At 34.3% G+C, this 27,522-nt stretch overlaps 1 protein-coding gene and 1 long non-coding RNA gene across 3 annotated transcripts in view; both read right to left on the reverse strand.

Moving 5' to 3' along the window:
• NALF1 (NALCN channel auxiliary factor 1) overlaps positions 1 to 27,522 on the reverse strand; it is a 444,524-nt gene that overhangs the window by 175,679 nt on the left and 241,323 nt on the right. The window lies entirely within an intron of this gene.
• Positions 1 to 27,522, reverse strand: part of LOC146768742 (uncharacterized) — a 190,657-nt gene that overhangs the window by 111,555 nt on the left and 51,580 nt on the right. For both annotated transcript variants that reach the window (XR_014949405.1, XR_014949404.1), the window contains exon 1: positions 1 to 27,522. This exon is cut by the window's left edge; it is cut by the window's right edge and continues 51,580 nt beyond it. This is a non-coding gene — a long non-coding RNA (uncharacterized LOC146768742).

The following is a 27,522-nucleotide window of genomic DNA, read 5'->3' on the forward strand; positions in this document are numbered from 1 at the left end:
CAGATAACCAGGGCTGAACTAATGAAATAGTTAAATAATGGCTAATAACAGCTACAGGGGAGATAATGCCAGCAAAAAAATAATTCTTATAAGATCCTTGAGGATGTACACATACAAGGACTTGAGCAACAGTGATTTTATAACTGCAAATGCTCTCTCTGAACTATTTAGGAGGCTACATTTGGGATGGCTCTATTAAAAGAGTGTTCAGGTAAGTGTTTCAATATTCTACTTTATTTCACTCTGCTTTAGCTCACTTGGTCAAATATAACAAAAGTTGAACTGCTGATGACACAATAGAATTTTCAGCTCCTTCATGAGACAATAATTTTGAGATGGGTAGGGCAACAGAAAGATTCTTCAGACTCAAAATAGCATTTTTCTAATTATATTCCATCACAGCATTATGCAGATGAAAGTATTCAGACTCTCAGTACCAGACATAATGGAACCAATCATGCAAAGCATCACTTTCAAGATAGAGGTTGTTACAATTAGTACTAAAACTGACAAAACCACCCCCTGATTATTTTTTTTTCTTTTTCATTATTAACAATTTTCCTTCATGTTGGGTGCCGTAGAGCTTTAAAAGTTATAGCTAATGGACAATCCATTTTTGATTATTCTCTTCCTGACATTCACTGTTGCTTTCTTCACTCAGTTGAATCTCGTGCTTTTCTTGAAGGTCAGGAGTTTACTCCATGTAAGCTATTTCCATAAAGATACCTTTCTTGCTCTTAATTTTTTGCAGTTACTGATATAGAAAGGAACCTTTGTAAATTCATTAATTCACAACAATCTGCATGATCACTACAGTTTCTTGGTAAGGGAAAAATAATATTAACTTATAAGAGTGGTCTGATAGCTATTTTGTAGCTTCTCAGATTGTTTTCACTAAGTGATCCCATCCCAGCAATAACTCATAGAGTTCATATGTTCATAGCAAGACCTCATTAACAGACAAGAACCAAGAAAAGAATGCATAAATATGCAGTGAACATCAAATAAGCATTTATATACTCAATCATACAGATATTCTTTCTGGTCTTACTGCTGCTGACATCATTGGAGGTAACATTCTCCCCCTGACTCATTTTTCCAAATAAAGCAAAGTATTTCTGTTTAACAGTTCCATTTTATCAATATATTTTGACTTATATCTCTAGGACAGTTGAACAAAGAACATCTTCAAGCTATTTTGGCATGCTTTGAGAGATTGATCAAGCTTTGAAATGTCTCTGTATAGCAGGGTCATAATGAGCTCTTTTAGCAGCCTCCAGAGACACTCTACTATGTGCAGCAATACTGTACATCTTCTACAGAATATTCCTAGACATCAATCTTTTGACAGATATTTGGAAAAAATCCAAATCTTTTCAAGTCAGCATGCAGTCTGTTCCCTGACCCAGATCCATTAGTTTGTGTTAGACTGGTGATGATGACAAAGGCTGTAAAGCTCTGGCAACTCTTTTCCAAGAGTTTGGTGCTGCTGACACTGTAGGACCTGACTTAAATTCCTATGTCAGAGCTCAGCTCCTGCTTTTTGCAGTCTCTGTGATCCTACTGTCAGATATATGTTTCCAGTCAGAAACATGAGTAGTCTCCAAAATCTAAAGTAGAAATATGGATATACAGTGAGTGATATAGCCAAATGGAAACACCAGTGAGTTCTTTTGAACCTAACTAAGCTTGTCTCATCTTTGAATTCTCTGTGGGAGCCATTGGAACCACATACACAGAGGTTGGTTACCTCTTGCTCTGTACTGTAATCAGGCATCTTTCTTAACTAGTAGCAACATGCTATTCACAGTAATTCTTTTTAGGATTTTTAAGTGTCCCCCCACTGTGTAATCTAGATGAAGAGACAAATATTATTTCTTAATCCAAGACCTCTTGATCTTTTTATTCCCAGAAGCATGAGATTATGATGATGAATGAAATTGTCTTCACTTTCATTTTTTTTTTCTACACAATATTCAACCTGCATTATCTGACATTCACAATTTAACAGCATTTTACACTTAAGAAAGTATAGACCTCACTGTTCCTTTCTCAAAATATATTAGTTAAAATAGCTTTGTAGCTTTTCTTTACCTGAAAGAAAATACAAAATCTTTTCCTATTAAGAGTTTAGACAACTCGTAGCTACTTAAATAAGAGGTATTTCTACAACACATTGTAAAAGATTTTTCCAGCTATAAAGATTTTATTTACAGCTGGCTTTGGACTTAAGTGATCTTGAATTTACACATAAATAAAAGCAGTCTCCAAGACTAAGTTCTTCAGGCCATTAAATCCTTGCACATTTAAAGTATTAGGATGCATAATCTCCCTGTGACCTTGATGCAGAACTACATTACTAGCTAGTGAAACAATAAAGACATCATATTAAATTCCACAAGTAGGAATATCTTTCATTTTCAGTACAGAAGTGCAGATTTATCATTACATCTGAATAAATAACTTGCCCTTGAAAAATAGTGGAAAAATGTGATACTTCAGAGCATTTAAAAAATCCTAATTTTGTGCCAAATTTGCAAATGAATTTGGCTTAAAAAATTAGTTCTTTGATCCAAACAAACATTTCATTTGGAAAAAAAGATTAAATTAAATAGAAAATCAGAAAATTCCAAAAGCCAAAATCAAATGGCTTAGAGTGAATGACATTTTGACCCAGCAACTTAATCCTAAACTCTTTGAATGACAAATTATTTTATATTTTTAAGAACTCTTAGATCTGGCTTAACAAGAAGCTATGAATTTATCTTTCTTTGGTTGGTTTTGTCCTGTTTAGTTTTCTTTTGTTTATATATAACATAATTTAGCTAGGATTACAGGGTATTACAGGGTAGTATTTTTATTAAAAGAATGATGTTCAAAAGTCCCACATTTCTCTTATCATTTAGCTCTATCAGAGATATTTCATTTTTTGCTTTTTAGTTATGAACAAGCCAAAACAGAAGGGAAGAAAATAAATACGGTGCCCTCACAGAGATTGTTGCCCATCATAAAATATGTGTAACATTTTGGGGTTTTTAGTCTCTTTTAAAAATTGAATTACAAAATCCCAGGAATACTGAGTGCATGTAATTATATTCATACAGTTCTACAGGGAAAATCTATAGAGGAAATCACAGGTAAGTAAAGTGTTGCTATGGTAATTGCAGTGTTTCCCACTTTCAACTTACTTTCTTCTAGGTGCTTACTGAAAGTCAGATTTCTCTGTGCATGTTAAACAATTTATAGTGACTCTTAAACCAATTTGTTTACTCTCTGACCTAAACAAACCCTCAATTTCAGTTTTCCTTAATTCACCAGAATGTGATTTGCAACAGTTTAGGAGCTGTCACGCTAATCTCTGAGCTGTGCTAACAGTCAATACAGCAAAATAATCTAGAGTGGCTCTGAAAACTGGAAAACTGCTGCAAGGAACAACTTTTTGCAGCTAAGTCATTCCCAGAACAAATCAACCTTGACATAGAAATTCAATGCATACTGAGGAGACAAGCCTCACTTAAATCATTAGCAATGATCTAAACACAAACTGAAATACAATTATTAATTTATTACTTATTAATATTTAATAATGTCTTCATTATCATTGAGGTAAATTATTTTTCATTGAATCTCACACAGGCTTGTAAAGTTCAGACAGTTGTTTTTTTTCTCTTTGAGCTCTTATGATAGCATCCTTTGGACAATGTATACTCACTCCTATGCTTAAAGCTAAGATTGTTCTGAAGACATATCCAAGCAACTATTCTAAAATGCATTCCTGAGTCATGAAAATGCATTTCTTTTCTTTAACCCCCACTCACTGATTTGCTTGTGAATCTGTGTCTATTATTAAGATGGAGTGATGTTACACTAGGTTGAGCAGCTCAGAACGGCAGAAACCTTCCCTGGGTAAACTGAGTCAACATTAAACAAAGAAAACCAAAATCAAAACCCATAATCATACATTTTCCTTAGGCAGCATTTTCCTAACTACACAAAGTAGGATACTAATCTTACTAAAATCACAGTGTAGTAGCTCACCTAAACGTTTCACCTAAATAATCACTTTCTATAGGTAAACCCACCCTTGCAGTAATGGTCTCCTTTTTGTAGCTGCATTTGCAACCGTTTGCAGTTCCTAACCTGTGGGCCTCCAGTGCTATTCCAAAGCAGCACCTTGAAAATCTGAGCAGTCATCAAGGTCAAGCAATGCTTTTCCTTTGCCTTTCTAAAGCAGCATTTGGAAAGCTGTCAATTATTGTTTTATTAGTTACTTCAAATCTAGGCTGACACACCCATTTCCATCTGATTAACCTTCTTAAATCCTGATGAGCATAATTAGTATATTAAGATTTTTGCACTGTACAACTGCATTTTAGTATCTGTGTGATCAAGAGGACACTGTAAACAAAACATGTTCTTTTAATATATAAATTACTTAATTTCATTATTTAGTCCCCTTTATAAAACTGAAATATTTGAACACTAGAATTCCTACTAAATAGAATTTTAACTTTAAGTGGTTTATCAGTAATTATTCTCTTTTCAGCTGTCACTCTTGAAATACTGTAGTAGTGCAAACTCATTTTGCTGTACTGCTGAAAGTAAAAACTACAGGCCAAAAAACCCAAAATAAGTGATGCCTATCTTTTACCCTTTAAATAAATTTGTTTTGGTAATAATGCAAAATGAAAACTTAAATCCCTACTCCCTCAAATCTTGGAAAGCATATTGCTTCTTCTGTTTATTTTGAGCAACACTTCTATGGTGATTATGTAAGTAAATGAAGTTTAGACATGAAACTTTTAGGACATAAAATGAAAATAATGTATTATCAAAAATATGTGCATTAGAATCATAAAAATATAAAATACATCAAGCACATGAAAGCTTCCTTTGGATTTATTTCTTAAAATTCTACAGACAGAGCTATAAAAAGAAGCACTGATAGAAAAAAACTGGCTTTTTTCAGTTTTTTAAGGTGGGCTTCCTTGCTTCTGGTAGGTCAGGAGTCTCTTGTGGAAACAAAAACATTTTCTTGAATGTTCAACTTGTTAGTGGCCTAAAATTCAGCTGCATATTAATTAATTCAAGTAAAATTATCCTCTTTCAAATTAAACTTTATGTAATCAACATACTTTGCTAACAGAGAAAACTTTAAAATATGGTCCTGTTACATTTCATTAGTTGATGGGCACAGTAGGTGTTTTAAGAAAACATTTTCTGTACTAAAGTTGGCTTTGTGAAACCTGAACCAAAATGATACATGCCTGAGAGTTTATAATCTTAGAAATGCTCAGGCCAGTTTATTCTGGCTTTTAATTTCTCTGAGAGACAAAAATGTAGACTGATTAAAACAATTTTAAAATACTTTTCACGCATGACATTAACCTCCTTTCCTACATAGATACAAATCTCTCCTAGGCATATAAAGGATCATTAACTTCTGAAAAAATGTTTTCCAATAACTGAAGAACAAATTTTAAAAGTCAAAAATCTGCCCAGTTTTCTGACTGAAACTGGAAAACAGCTTTGAGTTCAAGATTATCTGATCTCTTTCAAAGCTTAGAAGGCAAGAAAGAGCTCTGACAAGAAAATCTCTAAATAACAAAGTCAATGGAGCATAGACCATTGGAAAATGGAAGCAAATCAAATACAAAGTAATCCATTCCTAGGATAAAATATTATGGTGTTATTACTTCAGATTATAGAAAATAACAGTCACTATTTTTTTTTTTTTTTTTCCCTAATAAGGACTTAAAGACCAGGCTATACCTTTTTTGTTTTGTTTTGTTTTGTTTTTTTTTTTTCTTGTTTGTTCCCTAAGAGACATAAAATAAGTCTCAAGCTGTTCTAGCTTGGAACTCCTGACAATATGGAAAACTTATTCCTATCCAGTAACACAAATCAGTGGGCTGAGAATTACAATCTAGGATCAGTTCCAGCTAAAGCATCTTACAAAGGCAAATTACATGCAACCTTGGATTTTCTATAGGCAAACAGTGGAAGTATATAAAAGTATTTTCAGTTTTGATTCTTTTCTCACAAGTCTGAAGAATAAGGAAATGCAGATTATGCTTTAGGACATGTCAGAATATTTCCTCTTTACTTATAGCTGAACATTTCAACCAAATGTTCAGCTATAATGTTAGCAGTTTTGTTATGTAGAGGCTTATGGATAATTGCCATTCATATGAAATTAAAACTTCATGAATTGTGTTATGCCTGGTTGCATTCCTAAAAGCATTGAAAATAGTACATTTCAGCACTATAGAGACCACAAACTAGTAAAAAGTAATTGGACACTTTGATATCACTTTGTCTAGAGCATCAAGAAAACCTGGTAATATGTTCCTATTAGTTTTTGTTTTGCATGGAACACACACACACAAACACCCACACAAAGCAAAGCCTTGTTTAGTGCAGAGCTCTTATTACATTTTGCAGAACAGAGGAGCAATCATTAAGAAAGACCTCATGACAGGTTTAACCACTACCAGACCTGAATTCAGGCAGCACTTCAAGAAATTTCTCTATTGTGAAGTTCCTTAGAAATATTTTCATACTTAGATACCACTTGAAAATATACATGAGCTTTGGTGAACTACATTTCAGTGAGCTTAACACTGAAATTTTTTAATAGGTGTAGCACTTTTGATAGGAGGATTAGGAGGATTTCCTTTGGACGAATGCACACTCAATTTGCCTCATCTTGTGATTTAAACCACTGGTGTTTTAGCTACTGGCACAGAGATTAATATAATCATCAAATGACTAGTAATTGTCTTGAGAATTGTGTCCCCATCACTTAAAGGAGACATTAAAAACATTCATGTAGAAAAACTGTGGGCTGTAGAAATCTAAAAAGAAAAAAAAAATCTAACAATATTCATGACTGGTCACCTCTGAAAAAAAGCCCTGCTAGAAAAACAAGTTAAAAATTCTCTCTTATATAAGTCTCATCACTGTTAAGTACTCAGATTAAAACCCAATGCTGATCTTAAAACATTATGGGCTTTTTTATATAGTATTAATCAAACTCAAACTAATAATGACACTCCTCTTTATAAGAAAATGTTACAGTAAAATGCAGAAATAAGGATGAATGTAGATTTGCCCTTAAGCAGTCCTGACTGGAGGCAGACCCAAAAGTGTGAAATGTATCTAGTTTCCCCTCTGTCAGAATATGCTTATGATATTAATTTTATTAAATTTTAATGTACTAAAAATATTAACCTTTCATGGTTTTAATTATTAAAATATAAATATTCAGATTAAAAGATTAAATAAAAATTATCCAAGTATACTTAATGTACCAGCTAGAAATATGCATAGTCTACTATATATGTATCAATCTCCATGATTGATACTACCAATCATAAAATTATATATAAGATAATTTTATAATGTGTCTAGCTAATAAGTTGTCATTCAAAATTATTTTAAGAGACATATATAAAATTTCCACAAAGAAGCCACCCAGTAATTTTGGATCAGGAACCCTGTGGCTTCATGTGGTAATGTTAATAATACACATAAAAATAAGAATGAAAAATGAGAACTTTTGTAAGGATTTCTGAAAACAAAATCTCTTCTTTCATCAGTTCATGGCAGAGCTTCTGAATGAACTGGTTTCCACTGCTTCCCCTTTATAGAGTTTTATCTTATTTCCTTCTCAATCCTAATTTCACTTGCTTGTCACACACACAAGTTTAGGGCCGTGATTAAGGCATTTCTGGGCTCAACATGTATGCAAATTTTTATATTGAGAATATGATATTGTAGTAGCACTAAAGTGAAAAGTCATATCTTCAGAAATTGTTTAATACTAGAAAGTTTCAGGAGTACCCAATAACTTAAAAATATGGGTAGAGATACAGTTTAGATATAGTACAAAAGTTATTTAAAGGGTGACTTAAAAAATGTGTTTTCTTACTGACTATCCTTATAAACTCCTCAACTTTCCAATATTTTGACTGCCAGAAATTCAGCTGATTAGTTCTAGAAACAGCTGACACATACCACTATAACTGAAATTAATGCAGCAGAGCATTCAAGCACACCTATGTTCTACTTTCTCTTTCTTCCTCTTATTCCTGCAAATCAGCTAAACAAAGTAATGCTTTACACAGTGCTTAGGAAGTGCATGGGGCAGAACTTACCTCACTTCTGCTACATTTTATTCCAAGAGGGGAATCCTTTCAGTGCCCCAAAAGGCAATTATGACTCAGGGTAGAAAGCAAGAGTGGCATCTGAAACAAGATCCAAAGTTTATCTAGTGGGAACAAGAAAAACAAGGAACCTAATATGCTAACCTTTGCTACAAAGATGAAATAATGTCACAATCTTCTTGTATCTCAGATCTGCACAGCTCATCTCCTTGTGCCAGGCAAAGGTCTGCTGGTCACTGCCCTTGAGTTCTTCCTGCAGTTCACAGTAGTGAGCAGCACAAATTCAAAGGGAGATGTGGAGGGCTTCCCTGACAGTGGCACATTTCTTCATGACCCCCAAAGAAGTGAGAAGTCAGTAGGGATCACTTCAGGATAGGGGTGAGTAACTAGCTGGGATTCCAATGTCCCAATTAGTGGAACACCAACAATTAATTGTATTTTTAAAAAGCCACCTTTTCCTCAGTTATTTGAGCTTAGACATTCACATTCCAATGGAGGTTAAGGGGCTCTAAACTGCACATATCCTCTTCTGGAGGCCCCTCTTGAGCAGCTTGTATCATATCACAGCTTTCCAGACTGAATTAGTTGGGCCAAGGAAACTGAGCACGTTGCCTAACGGAACAGAGGTCTGCTGCAGGAAACAGAATTAACTGCCACTGCTTAAAATGCCAGACTTTTTCCATGGGCAATTCTGATTTGCCTGATGAATCAGGTATTATTAATTGAGCAAGGGAAATAGATAAGTTATTGTAGTATCACAGTCAGTCTGTGCAGTTGATGAGAATTGGAGTTGCTTAATTCCTAACATGATAAAGACTTTAAAAGTTAATGTGCAGCTTGTACTGAATAATAACAGAAAAATATTATAATGAATAGTTAATCATCACTTAATTGAATTTTCAGGATACAAGGGCTACTAAGCAATTAAGCAAATATTCTGTACTTAAGGGCATAATTAAAGGGCCTTCCTGCTTCCTGCCTATAACATAATTTCAAAAACTTCACATTTCTCATGATCATTTCTACCAGGAAATACCTGTGAGGCAGAGAACAGATTATGCAGCAACATTTCATTGTTTCCTCAAGCTGTCACAATTGAAAATAATGTTATAAACAACCTGCTAAATAATCATTCATGAAAGCAATTATTTGTTAAGACTGGCATATTAAGGGTCAATGCATTATAACTGGATTGCTGAAATAATGGCATGTGATCTTTACAACAGTTTGATACCTGTGAATGATTCATCATATCCTTCCATCTGTAGCTAATAAAATCTTACTGTCACTCTGCTTTTGAACCTGTTAACTGTAGAATTTATGTGATGGATTGTTATGAGACTAGATGTTGTCCAAGGACAACAAATATGTATGCAAATATCGTAATATTTTAGGAAAAAAGTAAAGATTTATAAATCGAGGTCTTTTGAATCTAGCATTATTTATCAGAATAAGTTCTGGTTTGGAAACACACACAAGCTCTCTTGGGATTCAGAACACTAAAGTCAGTTTTCGGTTTTAATTTTCAGTACTATGAGTAAAATTAAGACAAAAAGACATTTCAAATTAATTCAGTATCAGTGGTTTCAGACTCACACTTTCCTTCTTTCTGAATTTATCCTGCTATTTGAAGCATTCTTGCCATCATAAACTGCTAGAAACAACTCAAGATTTTTGCAAGAATTCATAAAAAGCAATCACCTCCAATTCTGTAGTATCTGCTGTGTAGCTCTACTTGTAGAGGCCTTATTAAACTGGTTCAGTAGGATGCTATGACAAAGGTATTGACTGCTCTCATTTTCATCAGAGACTCCTTATTATTCCATTGGTCTCTACAACAATAATATCTATTCCATTTCTCCTAGTTGTCTTGTCACCCAACAAACTTTCTGTTCATTCTCTGAAATATGTACATTAAATCTTCCTAAATTTTACAGTGCTGGGACTAATGACAAATCTATTGTCATGCTCCTTTTTTATGTGCTATCTTTAAAAGAATCCTTTAACTGTATAGTGTCAGGAAACAATGGCCAACTTAGAAAATGCAGGAATAAAGGCAGCAGATTTTCACAGTTACTTTGTTCTATTTCTGACTGACATTGTAATGGATATATCTTTGGGTTTCCTCCTGGAAGGCAGGTAGGGCATGATTATTTTTATTTTAACGTGTGAAGTGGAAAATGAAAAGTCACACAAAGAAGGAAGTTCTTCACTATTCCTCCTCAAAATCTTATGAACTGAGTGAGTCATCGCATTCCTTTGCTATTTATCCTGCCAGAACACTTTATTTGGATGTCAAGAAAATCATATCTAAACCCCACTCTACAGTTACAGAGAATTGGTTGCACAGTTCTTCCCACCTACTCTAAGTCTACTACAAGACCCAAAAAATCCCAAAACAACACAACAACAACAAAGCCCAAACAAACAAACAAAAAATACTCCAAAAAACAACCACCTCCACACTTCAAAAACATCTATAATAGTAATATTGTAAATCTGCCAGTGCTTTCCTCTGTCTCTCACTTTCTCTCTGGTTAAACACTCATGTCATCACTAGCATACACAATCTCATCTCTTCATGAAGACAGCTGCCAAGATCTAAGATGCTGAGACAGCAACGACTATAAAATAAACCAGGCAATAAACAAATAAAAAGAGGTTATACTTTTCTGGGGCTGATCTCCAAGTTTAAATCAGTACAAAGTTCACATGCACTGGTGTTCGGACTCAAGAAGAGAATTGAGCAGATGTCAGAAGCTATATGTTATTGGCATAAATTGATTTCATGTTTAATCTTCCTTAGGATATTCTACAGTACACATTAGCATTTAACAGTCTACCACTGTTTTTATGAACAGAATGCTAATGCCACAGAACACCTACCTTCACTCCTTCATAATTTTCTGTACAAGAATCCTTACAAAGCAGAATAAATTTTGTAGCAACACATCATGTGAAAATTTCCTGGAGGAGTTCTATTTGAAACTTGCACAAATTCCTAATTTTCCCAAAACTCGCACAAGTGTATTGATTAATGGAGGTGCTATTCATTAGTCAGCTGGCCATCTTTCTCTTAGGGTACAAAAACCCTTTCAACAGCACATTTTCTGGGAAATTTTTGCTTCTTCAGAAAATGTTCTGTTGGTGTTATCCGAGTAATCTATGCAAAGAACTTTAAGCTATTGCAAAAAACTTTGCTAAAAATTTGAGCTCAATATATTGAAGACACTAAAATCAGGGATCTCTTTTCATAAAAAAATTTCTTGATCTCACTTTCTTTGCATCTCTGTCAGGTCATCCATTTCCCAGGAGCCCACTTATACCCCTAGATATATTTGTCTTGAGCCTGTAAATTCTGAAACTGTAAAACTTCCAAGGAACTGTGTGTGCTTAGAATCCTGGTTTTACAACAGCTATTTCAGTTAAGAATTAAAGAATAAATATACTGCAATCCTTTTTGAATCACTTTAAAATCTACAGTGGAAAGTAACATATGGTCAAGGCTTGCAGAAAGCCATATACATGATCTATTGGACTTCAGTATCAATTAGGAGCTTCAGAACAGTTTTTTTCTGCCTATGAAAACTCTATTCCATAATTACCAAAATAAAAGGAAGAAGAAGAAAGAATATTTGTGTCACTTATATGTAGGAACCTATTTTAGTGTGCAAAAATGTCTTATTCCCTTTTACAATCCATTGGAGTTAAAAAAAAAAAAAGTTACAGAAGTGGGCATTACAAATTATTCTTTGAATACTCCTCTATATCTGTCATTCATTTTACTGACAATAAGGAATCTACAAAATAGTAACTCAAATGGGTGACATGGAGGCTCCCAAAAAAAAATTAATTTTAATGGATGTCTATTTTGGCAATTGAAGAATCTGATTTCTTTATTTGCATGAAAACAAACCTTAAACCTTCATATACTTTTTAAACCCTTCATTTTTTAGTCAGTCTTAGCTATACATTTAAGCATCAAAATATTCATGATTTTGTGCAACAGTCAACATTGTTGATATTGAGTATTAAAATATTTTCAAATCTATTGCACACATGAATCTTAAAATCAATGAAGAAAAGGTAAATTTATATAGGAATAATACAGAGTGCTTTATATTCTCCACCACCTGAAGTCTGTATACTGAAGAAGGAGTGATTTCTAATGCCCTTTCCAATCACAGTTACTATCAGAATTCATCATATTTGAAGTAAGCACATGAACAGGATTGGAATGAAGTGCAAGTTATAAACAAATGTGTAAGGATGCCAAAACATTCCTTCTTTCTTTCCTTTGGTCTCCAGAGAGAGAGACCTGGAAGGCTGACCGAAGTCACTGTCATTTTTCCAACAGAGGAGTCTGAGTGTTAAGTACCTGAATAATAATAAGAAGGAATAAAGAATGCACTATGGCATTTTCTCCTTTTTTCCCTTACTTTCGTGTATCACCTTGATATTTCATAAACATCTTTTTATTCAATGATCTTCTCATAAGAAAATTCTGAGCTTTTGAGTTGCAAAAGTGCCAGGGGATTCCTCTTCACAGAATTTCATTTGTCTTTGTCTCTGCAGTAATTGGTCTCAGAAATACAACACCAAAAGTCTGAAATAGAACCATAAGTAACAGCAGCAATAACATACTCAAAGTATAAACTTGTTTGGGCATCTTTGTGAAAAAACGTCAATTAAACAAGATACTATCACTAGTTGCCTTATGACATAGAGTTCCCTTCTGATTATATACTATGCTACAAGCAAAATCAACATATGTTCAGAGTATGTTTGGATTTTTTTCTCCCAATTATTTTGTCCCCAGCTCTATGATTCTGTTATTGAATTTCTTTCTTTTTCTATTGTTCACTCCTCGGTTTCTATCCAAGATATTTGCTAAATACTGCTAACACTGTTTTAGATTAAATTGAGACTTACCTTAATAAGAAGTCTTTCCCAGCCTTATTTTGTCTTACTGGAGTAAATGTTGAAGGAATTTAATGTTTACTTACTGCCAGTTTTAATGCTAGAATACACTATTTTAGAAATATAAACTAAGCATAATTTATCAAACAAAATTTTCAAAGGAAAAGGTAATACTTTCTAATCCAGGGTGATAATGTTGTTAGTTTATTATTCTGAAAAAGTTTAATATCATTTATACCAGACAACATAGCTTGCTCAGATTCTTTGATATTACTTTTTGTTTCCAATGATATAACAAAAATTATTAGGTCAACATAATACTCATAAGTCTTCTCATATTAGGGATATAACTACTTAGTAAAACAAAACATAAACATATATGGATTTTTTTCCTAGTTCATATGTGTATAAATTTGCCTTTCAGATGCTCACTTTAATTATATGTAATGTATAGTCATGAATGCGATTATTGGAATATAGATTCTATTGTGGTACCATTACCAAAAAGACTGTTACAGTCCTTGGATACCTGAACAAGGGAAATATTAATTAGGCATAGATCAGTTATTTTTTCCATTTATTTTTAGTGGTACTAAGAACATTTTGCAAATGGTTTAAAAAGAGTAATAAAAAAAATTGGAGGCAGTTCAGAAACAACGGTCCAGAATGATGAATGGACTGTAAAACATGACATTAACACCCACTCAGCAAAATTCACCCCAAAATCTGTGTAGTTTATCACATTGTAATTAAGTAGTTAATGAATCATCCCTGATTTATAGCTTAGAAGATGAGACCCAATGGCTGATAGTGAAAGTTGGGTAGATTCTTACAAAGGATTGAAAATGTTTTTTTTTTAGTCATGGTAAATTTATAGTACAATTTTTAGTGGTTGTTTAACCTTTCTGTTAAAAATGGTTACTGAGATTTTTGAATTCTTGGGAACTTGATTATTCAGTTTTGTTTCCAAATGCAGGTTCATTTATGACCACAGAAAACTGATGGCTTAAGTTTTTGTTCCCCTTCATATGCAAGCATGATCTGCTTGAGAATATGCCTAGTTTGGATTGCTCATCGTAGTGTCTTTGGGCCTAGTACTGATTTTCCATTCTCAAGGAGAGCTAATCTAACCTCATAATTGAATATGCTTGTTACACTGCTTGTACTGTTAATCTAACATCCTTAGGCAGAATCTCAGTAGTCTCTTGCAGCCTTTTGCTTTTAACAAATAAAAATATGTATAAAAATAATTTTAAGATGTATTCAGTTCCAGAGAATGAGAGCTGTTTTTTTATGTTTACTGACTTAGAAGAATTGTCTATAATATTGTAATAAAGGCAATTACAGTCTCTTTGTATAGGAATCTGGATGTTAACATCTGCAATTGGCAGTTACTGAAAGAAAACACAAAATATGCTTTCAGAGAGAGTTAAGTGTTTCTCTTATATGAAGAGCAAAGAAAAAAAGCCATATATTAAGCAGTTTTAATAATGTAAGAACATCAGCTTCCAGATTTAGAGGTCCAGCTCTGAAATACTAAAGTATAAAGATTTTTTTAGTAAAATGAAGCATTCCAGAATAACAAAGGTTATTTTCATCAAGCATAGACTTGAAGGCACAAGAAGACTGGGAACCTTCCATCTGATTTAGTACTGGATGAAATCATCTACCAGGCACAGTTTTTTCCAGGGATAAGAAGAACTGTCATATGCAAACAGAAATTGGTCTTATAAATTGAGAACTGTAGAATGTTATAATTATCTGAAAGAACTGGCAAGCTTGGGCTTGATGACATTACTGGTCAAAAGTAACCTCAGAGATTTTGAAATTTCATTCTTATTCTGAAATCTAGAGACTTATTATTTGAAACTATTTTTCTGTATCTGTCTCACTTCTTGTTAGACTAATGTGTTAAATGATTTCTAGGTTACTTGCAAATTCTTCTATTGCCACAAAAGGTAAAATCAGGTTTTATGTATAAATCTCAAACCAATCTACCCACAAATTTATATTTAAAATTTATCCATTTTATTTGCATCTATTTTTCTCCTGTTTTTGGTCTCATTAAGGAATACATAGATATTCCTAATACAATCAAAATTAGAAACTGCATGTGCTGCATTATTTGGGGAAGTAATTTCCTATCTTTTTAACATTTGCCATCAACAGAACATGTTAATTTTTTTTTTTTTTTTTTTGAGAGAAGGGATTCTGCTGTTGTGCAATTATTTTTGTATACATGTTGGCTTTGGTGAAAAGACAGATATAAAGTACAATGCTGAAATTGAAGGATTCCTCTCTCCAAGACACCAAAGCTCTAAAGCAATCAAGCACCATCATCTATTTCAGAGTGAGTAGTAGGAGGCTGGACTCAGTCCAAGGCACCCCTAGAGGCCATCATCTAGAGCCTCCTGATCTTAAACTACAGAGCTGTGGAGCTCTGGAAAGCAGATCAGACCTTTATTTCCCACTGTACAACTTTCAGTGGGCTCCTTCAATCTTTTGTTCTGTTTCCAGAAACTGCAGAATTCTGTCCTCAGTCTCTTCACATCCTATATTTTTAGATAAAGTCAGTCACGTTCACAAGCACAGAAAATCTTCTGCATGACAAAGAGAAAAGAACAATTATATAAACAAGACTATTAATTATATAAACAAGACTAGCACTCCTTCAGCTTGGAATATTTCAATGCTTAAAAGATAATCACTTGTTCTAATCAAAGACTAGTTCTTTCAAAGGTAAGCCTTTACTAAAAATTTTTGGATACTTTTTTGTTTTAACTTATCATAATTCCCTTTAAAGAGTCATAAAAGCATAGGACCTTATAAATTAGCTATTCCGGCCATCCTGTCATGGATAGGGACACCTTCCACTAGACCAGGTTGGTCAAAGCCCCATCCAGCCTGGCCTTGAACAGTCCAGGGATGGGGCATCCATAACTTCTCTGGGTAACCTGTTTCAGTGCTTCCACACACTCATAATGAAGAACTTGTTCTAACAATTTCTAATATAAACCTCCTTCTCTTTCAATTTAAGTAATTTCCCCTTGCCTATTGCTACAGATCCTTTGCAAATTCTCTCCCCAGCACTCTTGTAGGCCCTTTTAGGTACTGGAAGTCTGCAGTGAGGTCATCCCAAAGCTTTCCCTTCTCCAGAGTGAATAAACACAACTTTCTCAGCCTGTCTTCGTACGAGAGGTGCTCCAGCTCTCTGGTCATCTTTGTGGCCTCCTCTGGACTCACTTCAACAGGTCTGTGTCCTTCCTATATTTGGGTCCCCAAAACTAAACTACTCTGTGTAGAGTCCCTCCATCAAATTCATGTCTCTACAGTTGAAAGACAAGGATGTCATGCTGGAGAGTATCAAATGTTTTGCACAAATCCAGGGAGATTATGTCAGTTGCACTTCCCTTATCTACCAATGTTGTAACCCAATCACAGTGGGTGGCCAAATATTTCAGGAGCTATTTGCCCCTAGTGAAACCATGTTGGCTGTCACAAATCAGCTCATTATTTACCATGTGTTCCTGTAGCAGACCCCCACTATAATATCCTGTTCTCCTTTTAATCCTGACCCATGAACTTTTGGCTGATTCCTCTTCCATCCAGAGAGAGCTCCTTGCACTCCATGGACACAGAGGGAAACACCAGCTCCTTGACTCTGTTGCCTATCCTTCATTGTATCCTTCCATTCTAACAATCTAGTCATGGGAAAAATCTCACCAATTCTCCATGACATTAATAAGATTAAAGCCCTATAGGCATGCACATCTCTAATTTCTGGATTTTGCTACATGATTTGCATAGAGGCATTTAAGTTGGGGTCCCAGTGAAGCTGACTTAGTGGCTGTAATTCCTTTATACTGCTGTTCAGGTGCTTTATGCTGACCTGTGACCTGTCTCTGCAACCTCTAGACATCAATTGTTGGCCCTGGCATCCAGCTGTTAGGAGCAGGATGCCAGGGAGTAGGAGTAGGATGCCAGTAGATTGAGGAGTAGGACAAATTGTCCTTCCCTGACCACTTTATCTTAAAACCTTCTCCACCATCTGGGCAAGCTTTTGACCAAAGATGTTTCTCTTTCTCTGACAGATGAACCCTATCAGCTCCAAGTAGACCATATTTTTCAAAGTGAGTGGCATGGTCTAAGTAGAAAAATCCTAGTTGTGGCTCCAGGTCTGCAAACTGTTTGTTAATTCCAGAGATTTCATTGGCCTTTTCAAACCCTTTCTCTTTAGGAGGATTGAGGAAAAAAATAACCTGTGCTCCAAATTCCCTCACTGCCACTCCCAGGGCTCTGTAATCATTCTTTACACTCCTCAGTCTGCTCGAGGCTGTACTGCTGGTGCTCACATGAGCAGCAGATAACAGTCAGTGTATTGAGAGAAAGAAGTTTATTGCCAGCAAACAGATCAAATTTCACTGTCCGCTTTTCCCTTTACTCAACTAGAAAGCTTAGTGGCCACTGAACCCAGGGTAATAATTTTTGAATGTTGAGACACAGAGAGCATGTAGAATTACAGGTTTGCACTTAACAGATTTATATCTGTCTGTGTTTATATCAGTTAAATAAGGAAATATGTCATATATGTGATAAATAACATGTCATAAATAATTTATAAGTTTTGCCCAGTGCAAAACTGAGATGTTTCATTATTAACTGGGAAGTTAACACGACATGGTAGCCTCTGTTCAGGAACATTAGATGGACCAAGAAGAAGCACACCCTTGGCTGAGACATAGGCATCTGGCAGGCTGCCAGGTAGGAGGTGTAAAGCAATATCACCCACACGGTCCAATGACAGAAGCAATTCCTCCCAGTTTCTAGACTGTGCCTTAGGCTCCGACAGCACAAGATGAACCTTAGTTAAAGGCAAAATTTCAGCAAAATTAATATAACTGCATGCAGACAAACCTGAGGTGACACGTCTATGCTTTACCTTATGTATGCAATTTAACAGTCTGTTTAGCATTGCTCCACAGTGCAGCTCATTTCCTGCATCAAGAACCAGAGTCATGAGAGCAGTTACTGATTTCAGTTCCCAACCTGGAAATCCTAGCAAAGCAAGTAATTTGATCTGATTTTCCTTTGTGCCCTGTGTGTTTCTAAGATGATGATTTATCACATAAACTACTCAAGCAACACTCTGAAAAATCTCTTAGACACAGGCATAATGCTATTTTGGTGAAAATAAAAGATAAATGAAAGGAGCAAAACTATCAGAAATTAGCATGTCTTTTAACAGCAGTATTCTGTCCAAGGTTTTATTAATTCAAGCCTTTTGCTCTACATATGCTTTTTTCCTAATTCAAATTCTAAAAAAAAACACAAACAAAAAGTAAAATGTTTTTACTTTTTTTTATGTAGTCATTAAGGAATAATATCATAACTGATCCTACAAGGCAGGTGAGCTGAACTCAAGTAGTGTGTGCTTCTCTATGATGACTAAGAAGGGATTTTGTAGAATTAGCTTAGATACAGACATGTATGTCATAGGCATGTAATCCTCCATAAGAATTCTTGCAACATTCCTCTGAATGTGTCAGACATGCATAAGGTCCAGGTAAGAAATACAGAAATACAACTATTTCTTAACAATCAAAACATATTTCTTCTGTGGATTGTCCCTGGATTTTGGGTGCAGAAGGAATTCAGGACAGAAAATTTATTTTTAATTTAAATTTAATGTTTCATTTTTATTTTACTTCTAATTTTTTGGCACAGTTGGGTGTTACTCCAGAGAACAAAAGATGGGTATTACTCCAGAGAACAAAAAGTATAGTTTGCATTACTTTACTATTGAAGTAGGCTGAAACTTCTGACACAGAAGTTATCATATTTGGATAGCTTATTTTTTAAAGTAACTGATAGTTTACAGGTACAAATTATAGATAACTTGCTGGATTAGATGGAGAAGTAATGGGAAGAAGAAGAGAAAATTATTCTTCATGAAGCTCAACAGTTCTGCTTGATTTATCTTCCTAGTTAGGCTGAGCTTACAAATTTAGCTTTAAAAGCCTTTTGCTTCATTCATTGCTTCCGCAATACCAAAATCCCCAATTTCATTTTACATCAATGATATTCAGATCCAGAGAACTGTATGGAAATTTGGCACAATATATAACATCCGCTTTTTTAAACAGCAGAGTAAGTGTTCTTTTTCCCTTAGAAAAAATCTTAATCTAAATCATATGTGTTTGTTGTGTATCTTACTCTAACCCAAGCCAAATCAAACCCAAAAAGTTTGGATTTTTACTGGCAATTTAAAAAATTTCAAATATTTCTTAATGTTTCCATTATTTATCTTTATAACAGAAAAAAACCCCCATCCTTACTAGTATCCTGTGTATAACCATCCTCATATAGCAAACACTCTAAGTATCTTGACATATTCTACTCAGGGGGCTATTTCCATCTTTGATTTATTTTTACTTCAAACCAGCTCCAATGAATGACAAATTTTTAATTTGATAGTTATATAGCTAGCTTTTATATATATATATAATAAACTATAATTTTAATTGAAATTTTATTTAAGGAACCCACATGATGTAGCAAGAAGTGACTGCAAAAATTATTCCTAAAGTAAATAAAATACTTATTTACTCTCAGAGTTGTATCTTTCTCTTACAATAATAGCAAGAATCATCATTATTATTTTTGTTTTCTTTTTAATACTCTCAGTAACAATGTAGTATTTTTAAAGAAATGAGGCAAGGATTTTCCTTAAATCACCCATTAGTAGAATTTATTTGGTCCTTGTCTATATTTCTCCACTGAAATTTCTCAGTATTATACATCTCATTCTAGCAATCATAGTCAGGAAAGTCCTGCAAATTAAGAATGATGGCTTTTTTGAACTTAGTTTACAGCACCATGATTAAATGTCATCCTCATTAGTATAGGAATATTTTCACTGTTTCAGTTCTTTCAGCAGCAGTTAAGAATGATAGGGGAAGCAGATCACTGTAGACAACAATTTAATTTTGACCTCTAAGATCTGCATAAAAATCATCTGTTCTGGTATAAAATAATGAAGTTAGAATGATAATTATTGATGGATTTGCATAGGAAAATAGAAGAACCAAGACAAATTTTGATTCACAATCTGAGTTTCTATGTATGCCAGCTGAACAAAAAATATGTGTGTGTTATTCTTCTTTCAATTGCATTTTAATTCAGAAGTCGTTGAAATATGAAGAATCACTGAGACATCATGAAGATGAAATCACTTCTTCACAGGAACAGCAGAGCCATTGCTATACTGCCACAATGGAGAGATGCTTGTCAAATATTTGCTAGTGGATGAGTAATTGCTAAGCAGGGATTGAAGCCTATACAACAAATCACTTGTCATTAATATTTCATTGCAACCACTGACTGCAAGTACTTTTGGACAGGAGCTGTATCTTCTATACAAAGCCCAAACTCACAGTTAAAAGGAGCTAAAACTGTAACACCAGTATATCTGAAACGAAATAATTTAATTAACACATTTGCAAGCAGATTTAAGGTATCATTTCAAAAGTGACTTAACTGAATGTGAACCCTGAATTTTAAAGATGTGCTTTTTTCTGTTCCTTTGCTATTTAAAAATAAACATCACTGTTTTGACCTAGCTAAACACTTCAGAGAAATGAAGAGTTCGTTCCTCTTATAGCATTAAAAGTTATTGCATATAGAGCTTTGATCTTTTGTTTTTTATTATTTTTAGGTGTAGCTGAATAAATGCATAATGATTCTACAGCCATAGCCATTTGTTTTCTAGATTCAATATTTTCATGGAATGCTCATCAAATGAATTTTAAATTTGTCTCCAAAGTTCTTTCATACTTTCACTTCCCTAATCTGAAACTAGACTTTGTTGTTGTAGCAGTACCCTCAGATTTAGTATGTTTATCAAATATGCATGCCAGGAAATCTGGAATGATGATCACACTGAAAACCAGGCATTTTTTTCTCAGTAATTTAAGAGCTAAATCTATTTCATATTTATGTCATATTTCATAGTTATTAAAGGTCCAATTTTGATTGACTTTTTCCATTGTCTCATTGGTATAGTGGCATTTCATTATTTCCTCTAATTCAACAGCTGATTCATATTTAGAATCAAATTGTGTGTGCTTGAATCATGCATCCAAAACCTGAAAAGAAAAAAGATAACTTTTTATAGGATGTTTTTAAGTTGATTAATCTATTTTGAACAGGATAGTCTCACTCAGAATTTGGGGATACAACAAGCCTGCAAGATAAAATGATCTTAAAGAGCTTTGGTACTTGGTAGAGCATTTGGTAGAACATCTGCAAGTAACTCTACTTTAGGGTCTTGGTAGAAAATGAAATATTTATTCAAATATTTAATAGGTCCTAAGGCCACAATGAAGGTAAGATTGTGCCTTCATATTTGTTTATTTTCCATTCCAATGAACTAAGAGCTTTTATTTCTCATAACGAAATGAGTGAAAGGTACCATGTGAAGGAGAAAAATTTAGGACAGAGAAGAAAAATTTATTTCTTAAGAACATTGTTTTAGTTTTTATAATACGAATAACACAACTCAATATTCTTTGTGGCATAGAACATAAAAAGCCATGCACAATATCTCATGGTATTTAATAAAACTAATGACATGTTAATTGGAAAACACAACTCGACAATTGTCTGCTTGTGAATGAAAGACTGTTTTATTTTTTAGTATCATGTATCTAGATTTTAATAGGACTGATTCCACCATAATAGTTTTTGTTTTTATTGGCATACAGAATCCTGTAAATGGAATTTTAAATCTCATATACTGTGTTTTTTATCTAAGTTAACTGTTTTCTTCTTCCAGATAGAAAACAAAACATTTTGAATAAAAAATGTATGTTCTTTTTCAAGGTTTTATGATGAGTGTTCCCATAAGTGTGGGTAAAAGTGCAGTGACTGTTTCAAAGAACTGGTACATTCATTTCTGGGATTCAGGTATCTGTTAGAACACTAAGAGTTTTTGACCTGACCATATTTCACCTACGTGAGACTCAAAAGGAGAATCTGCCTTCATTTTGCCTCAAAAAAACCAAAAAGTAAATCCAGCCACGTATTCACCTTTCTAACCTGGGGGAAAAACCAAAACCAACCAACCAACCAAAAAAACCGAACCACACCAAACAAACAAAAACCCCCTGAAATAAACCAAATTAAACCAAATCAAACCACTAATCAACAAAAAAAAACAAAAAACAAAAAAAAAAAAAACCCAAAACAAAAAGTAAACCAAACCAAAACAAAAAACCCCAGAAACAAACCAACCCATTCCTGAAAAAAGGAAACCAACCAAATACAACAAAAACCCGAACTGGGAAACATATAAACAAACAAAAAGCCCTGAAACCTTTCCCCCAATACTTTCCATTAATATTATCCTCTGAATTTGAAATAAAACCCCAACCAAACCCATTGTGACATGAAAACACAGGTCAAGGCCATTACGTTTAATTTCTCTGGAACAGGGGAAAGTAAATCTAAGGGCAAAAAACATTATCAAACTTCACCTGGTTTGCCATCTGTATCACCTAAAAGAAACCGGCACATATAAATTGTTTCTGATAGTGAAATTATACAGCAAACAACTACACATCCATGAAAGAGAATATCCATCTCAGCGTTTATGTGTTAAAATCCTGTATGCTCCCAAAGCACTAAAAAATAAAGAGATCTATAACAATAGAATATAATACTGCAGATTTCTACATTCCTTTTGCATAATGCTTCAAAGTAAATTTCTGCAGCTAAACTGCTGCAGAGACATTTAATACATCCTCAAAATACTGAAAGGGGTAAAGAAATTGCATACAATTCTGTCCAGAAATTGGATGTGTCTAAGACTTTGGTAATGATTAGAGTGCCCCACTTCATCACAGGATATCTGACTGCAATGTACTCATCTGAATAACGTGATTTAAATTACATATGGTTTTTCATTTGTATTGTGCAATTGTTAGCTCATGAAAGACTATCACTATAATTAGATGAATTAACTGACCCTGAACCAGTACTACAAGAGCCTGTTTTGATGCTTGAAGACAAAATGGTCTATTTTGTCCTCCTACTGGGCTTTCCTCTCCTATACTCTACAATTAAAGATACTGGGCTAATGAGGAGACCTGAAGGGCCACATTTTCAACATTTCATGTAGCCGAATATAACCTACCATATAACTTTGCCAGTTCATATGCAAGATTTGGAACAACAGGAATTCCTTTGTTTGGCTTGGCTCATACATAATAGATAGAGATGGAGTTTGTGCCATGAAGGACACTGAAAGTAGCTGCAGGATGTAGAACACTAACTGAAAGGCTTTTGGTCAACAAAGCCCAGTAGCAAATGAGGACCATTAGGGTTTTTAGTTCTATTTCAGATGAGTAAAATATAGAAAGCATTCCTTCTCATATTTTAAGGTTATGACAGACCAACAGTTTTGGCAAGCCATGCTCCCCACCTGTAATAGTTATTGACTGAGTCTGCAAACAGGACTGAATGAGACAAATCTATCTAATCCTGTTTTGTGATTTCTTCAGATATGTAAGTAACATAATAAAAAACTTACCACTCTCTGAAATGTACCTAATAATGTCTTAATATCGTGAGGGTGATCAGGATGCAATTATATTCCTGAGCTATTTCATCTTCCAATGTTGACTTTTATTAGCCTGTACATAGCCAACAAAACATTAATCAAATGTAATTTAAGCAAACTGGGGTTTCTTTCTTAGTATAAGTGGAACCCATGACAATTTATTGCATGTGTTTCCATGCCCATGAACCAGTAAGTGACATCACCATACCAGCTCCATGTTTTCCCTTCCACTTGCTTTTGCTCCACAAAGTTGGTAGTTTCTTCATATATCCCTACCCCAGATTTTTCCATGTTCCCTATACCATATCCCAATGTACACACCTCCCTTTTTTTTTCCCCTAACTAGAACTCAACCAGCAGCAGTGACTCTAACAACTATGGGAGACCCTGTTGAATAGTCTGAGTAGCAGGTGCTGACTGATCAGAAGGGTGGGATTTTATGCCCTTTTTTACTCATTTCATCTTGGAACAAAGGTCTCTGTAAAGTTCAGAGTGTTGGAGTGCCCACAGACTTTGGTGGTCAGACCAGTCTTCTACTTGTGGAAAGGCAGTCCATAAATTTATCTAACAAGTTTGCTTGAAAATTTATTTTCTGGATTGCTGAGTAATGTCACTGCATTTGTTAAGAAACTATCCCTGCGTGGGCTAAGATTTGTATGATGGGAAGGTTTACAATGTGCTTGAAAAGAAGAGATGCAACATCAGGGAGCAGCACAAACACAGAGAGCATTCTTGGGGCCAAATTCCCACTGTGTCAGAGAGAACACAGGTAGAACACTGCCAACTAAGCTGTCCTGTCTGTTACAGCACAGAAACACATTCAATAGGTGTTGATAACTTGGACTAGGCCTGCCAGTTCATTAGTTCACATTCAGTAATAGAAAATCTATTGCCCATGGCAAACGAAAATAAATGTTACATTATAGAAGATATATAGCCATGTACCTGGCTTGATTTTATGAACCCTTACTACCCTGCAGCAAGTGACACAAACTCAGCATGCAGCACTGCATTACTTGAAGTAAGATTCTCCTCTATTTCCTGCCCAGGAACCTACACAGTCCCTTGCAATTTCTTTGAATCTGTTTTCCAGTCAATTTGCAGCACTGCTGATATGCATTTTATATAACAAACTGAGTATGTGTTGTAGAAAGACATAGTATGAAAAACCATTATAAGTGTTGTTTACAAGCAGTGAAAAAAAATTAATCACCATTTACTTTTGAAGCTTTATGTCTAGAACTTCTAAAACGACAAGTAAGCTTTCACTTGTATCTGCACCCATGTCTCACTATTTTTTCAAATAATACTGATTTTATTTCATTCACCTTTTCTGCTAGAGTAACACCAACAAAACTGGAAATTATTTTTAGCTAAACTTTCCTACAAATAAGTGTTTTTTGACTGATTGGGCAATCTCTCATACACAGAGACATTTTGACTTTAATTTTTTCATTATACAGAAAGGTAAATAGAACCACTTTTACTTTTAGAAAATAAGAAAAATCTAACCTAACCTTTCCCTAGTGAAGACATGAGCAAATATCTAACACTTTTCTTAAAACACATATATTGAGAGAATTATTATTTTCTTGCTGTGCCTCTGTTTATGTGTGCCTGTGCACACATAACTATTTTACTATTTAACTATTAAGGATACATAAGGATACACTATTTAACTATTATGGATATATGATTATAATGTAGTATAGGCTATATTACACAGTCAGTGGACAGAAATGGTAAACTGTAGTCTAGTAAATGTCCATAAAAAAGATACTACTACCATGAACCAAATTTTAAGACTTTATGGAGACAAGTATGAAGAAAAAAATAAAAGAAAAAGCTATTTGAGGTACGTGTGGCTGTGCTGAAGATACCAAAAAAGGTATCCAAAAAGAAATATTGACTTACAAGAGAAATATATGTAACAAACACACACAAGACAGAGTTAAACATATTTTTAAATACTTTGGACAAGACCGACATAATTTTTGTGTTCCACAAAAGATTCCACTTTTCAGTTTTAATTAACTACACAAATATCTTCCCACTAATTCTGAAATATCTCTGTTTTTCACATGGACTTTTTCAGGATGGTACATCAAATAATATGTCAAAGCAAAGTTTTTCAGGGACTTTAATAAATTTGCAAACAATATAAACAATAAAAATGTTACTCTGGAGGATACCAGGAATAGTTATCTGTACTTCATTTTTGTGATATATTATTACACTATCTTAGCTATAACATTTTATTAAGTCAGCTCCAGGGTACTCCAGATCTTTTGTAAAGAGCAATACTTTTTTCCTGAATGAAGGTGGCCTTTTTCCTAATGATTAATCATTGAAATGGTCCAGAGAGAAAGAAATAGCAGATTCATACCAAACTTGCATTTTTAAAAAAAGAGATTAAGAAACTCTACCTACAGAAGCTGGGAAAGCACTTTTACCTTAGAACTTGGAAATAAAAATAAAATAAAATAAAATAAAATAAAATAAAATAAAATAAAATAGTAAAACAAAATAAAACAATTAATTAATTAAATAAATATTTAAACTATGTATTTAATAATAATAATATTTTAATAGTCTAGATTTTTTCTGCCATTTGCTTATGAGAAATATATACAATTTCTTGAAAGAAAAAAAACAAACCTGCTGCTGCATGAATTATCCTTCATGGAACATAATTATGAAAATATTTAATTTTTGCAATGAATTAGAATGATAACCTATATGGAACTATAACCTGTTTCATCATCAGAACAACAACTCATTTTCTCTCTCCTTTTCCTATAGATGACTTAGTAAACCCTCTCACTGACCTAGCCTGCTAGTTTTTAATGGATTCTTTTTGGACCCTGGGGAAACTGATCCATTCACACCCTTTAAATCAAATCAGGATCAAACCAATTTATTGATTTACTAGTGACATGCACTTAATCAGCAAACACAATGCTCAGGATCCAAAATACAATAAAATACACAATATTAGACACATGTATGCATATCTTCAGGTTTCTAAATTCCATTTATATTTCATTCCAAGAAGCTGCAACCCAACCCACCTGACCCCAGTGAGGTTTCCCCCAGCTGTGTGGGTCAGAAGCTTATTCCCACCCCAGGAGCGCGTCCTGCTTGAGCACACCATTTCTGTGGGCCAAGTGGGTGCCCTGATGCCTTGTTGCTCTTTGTTGTACTCTTCACCCACTGACCCAGGTCCTGGTGAGAAAGCACTTCACCCTGGGGGGGTTGCTACCCTTGTAGCAAGGTCTTTTCTGCTCTGTCAGAAATTTCTCTGCTTGCTGTTTAATTTTGCTGATGGTTGCCATCCACTTTAGCATGATCAGTGCGGGGAAAAGGCCCTTATGGACAGTTTTGAGTGCCCCCAGTCTCTTACAGACAAACAAACAGAGCTTATTCCCACTTTCTCCTTTTATCATCTGCTGTTGTAAAAGTATTTTTGTCAAGGGTCAGGAATGTGATCACCCTTAGGATATTTGAATCAAAGTCTAAGAGACAGAACATTTCCAGCTGGGAAAACACAGGTATCAAATACAACAGTCCCAGCAATCATTCAATGAAAATCTTAAGTGATTTAACTACATGCTGTTTTCCTCTCTGTACTGACACTTTGCTGGGCATCTAAAAGTTGCTCTTATGGCAGAAAAAGAGAAGGCAACCTGGAAGGATCTTAACACAAAGGAATACAACTAATTTGCAAGTCTTTGTTATGCCACAATGAGGTCTGTAGAATGCCCCTGTTCCTGAGACAAGAATTTGATCTTTTCTCTTTTGTGTTACTAATAACTC

The sequence above is a fragment of the Lonchura striata genome, chromosome 1 (assembly GCF_050655825.1).
Source record: "Lonchura striata isolate lonStrDom1 chromosome 1, ASM5065582v1, whole genome shotgun sequence".
NCBI classification, from domain to species: Eukaryota; Metazoa; Chordata; class Aves; order Passeriformes; family Estrildidae; genus Lonchura; species Lonchura striata.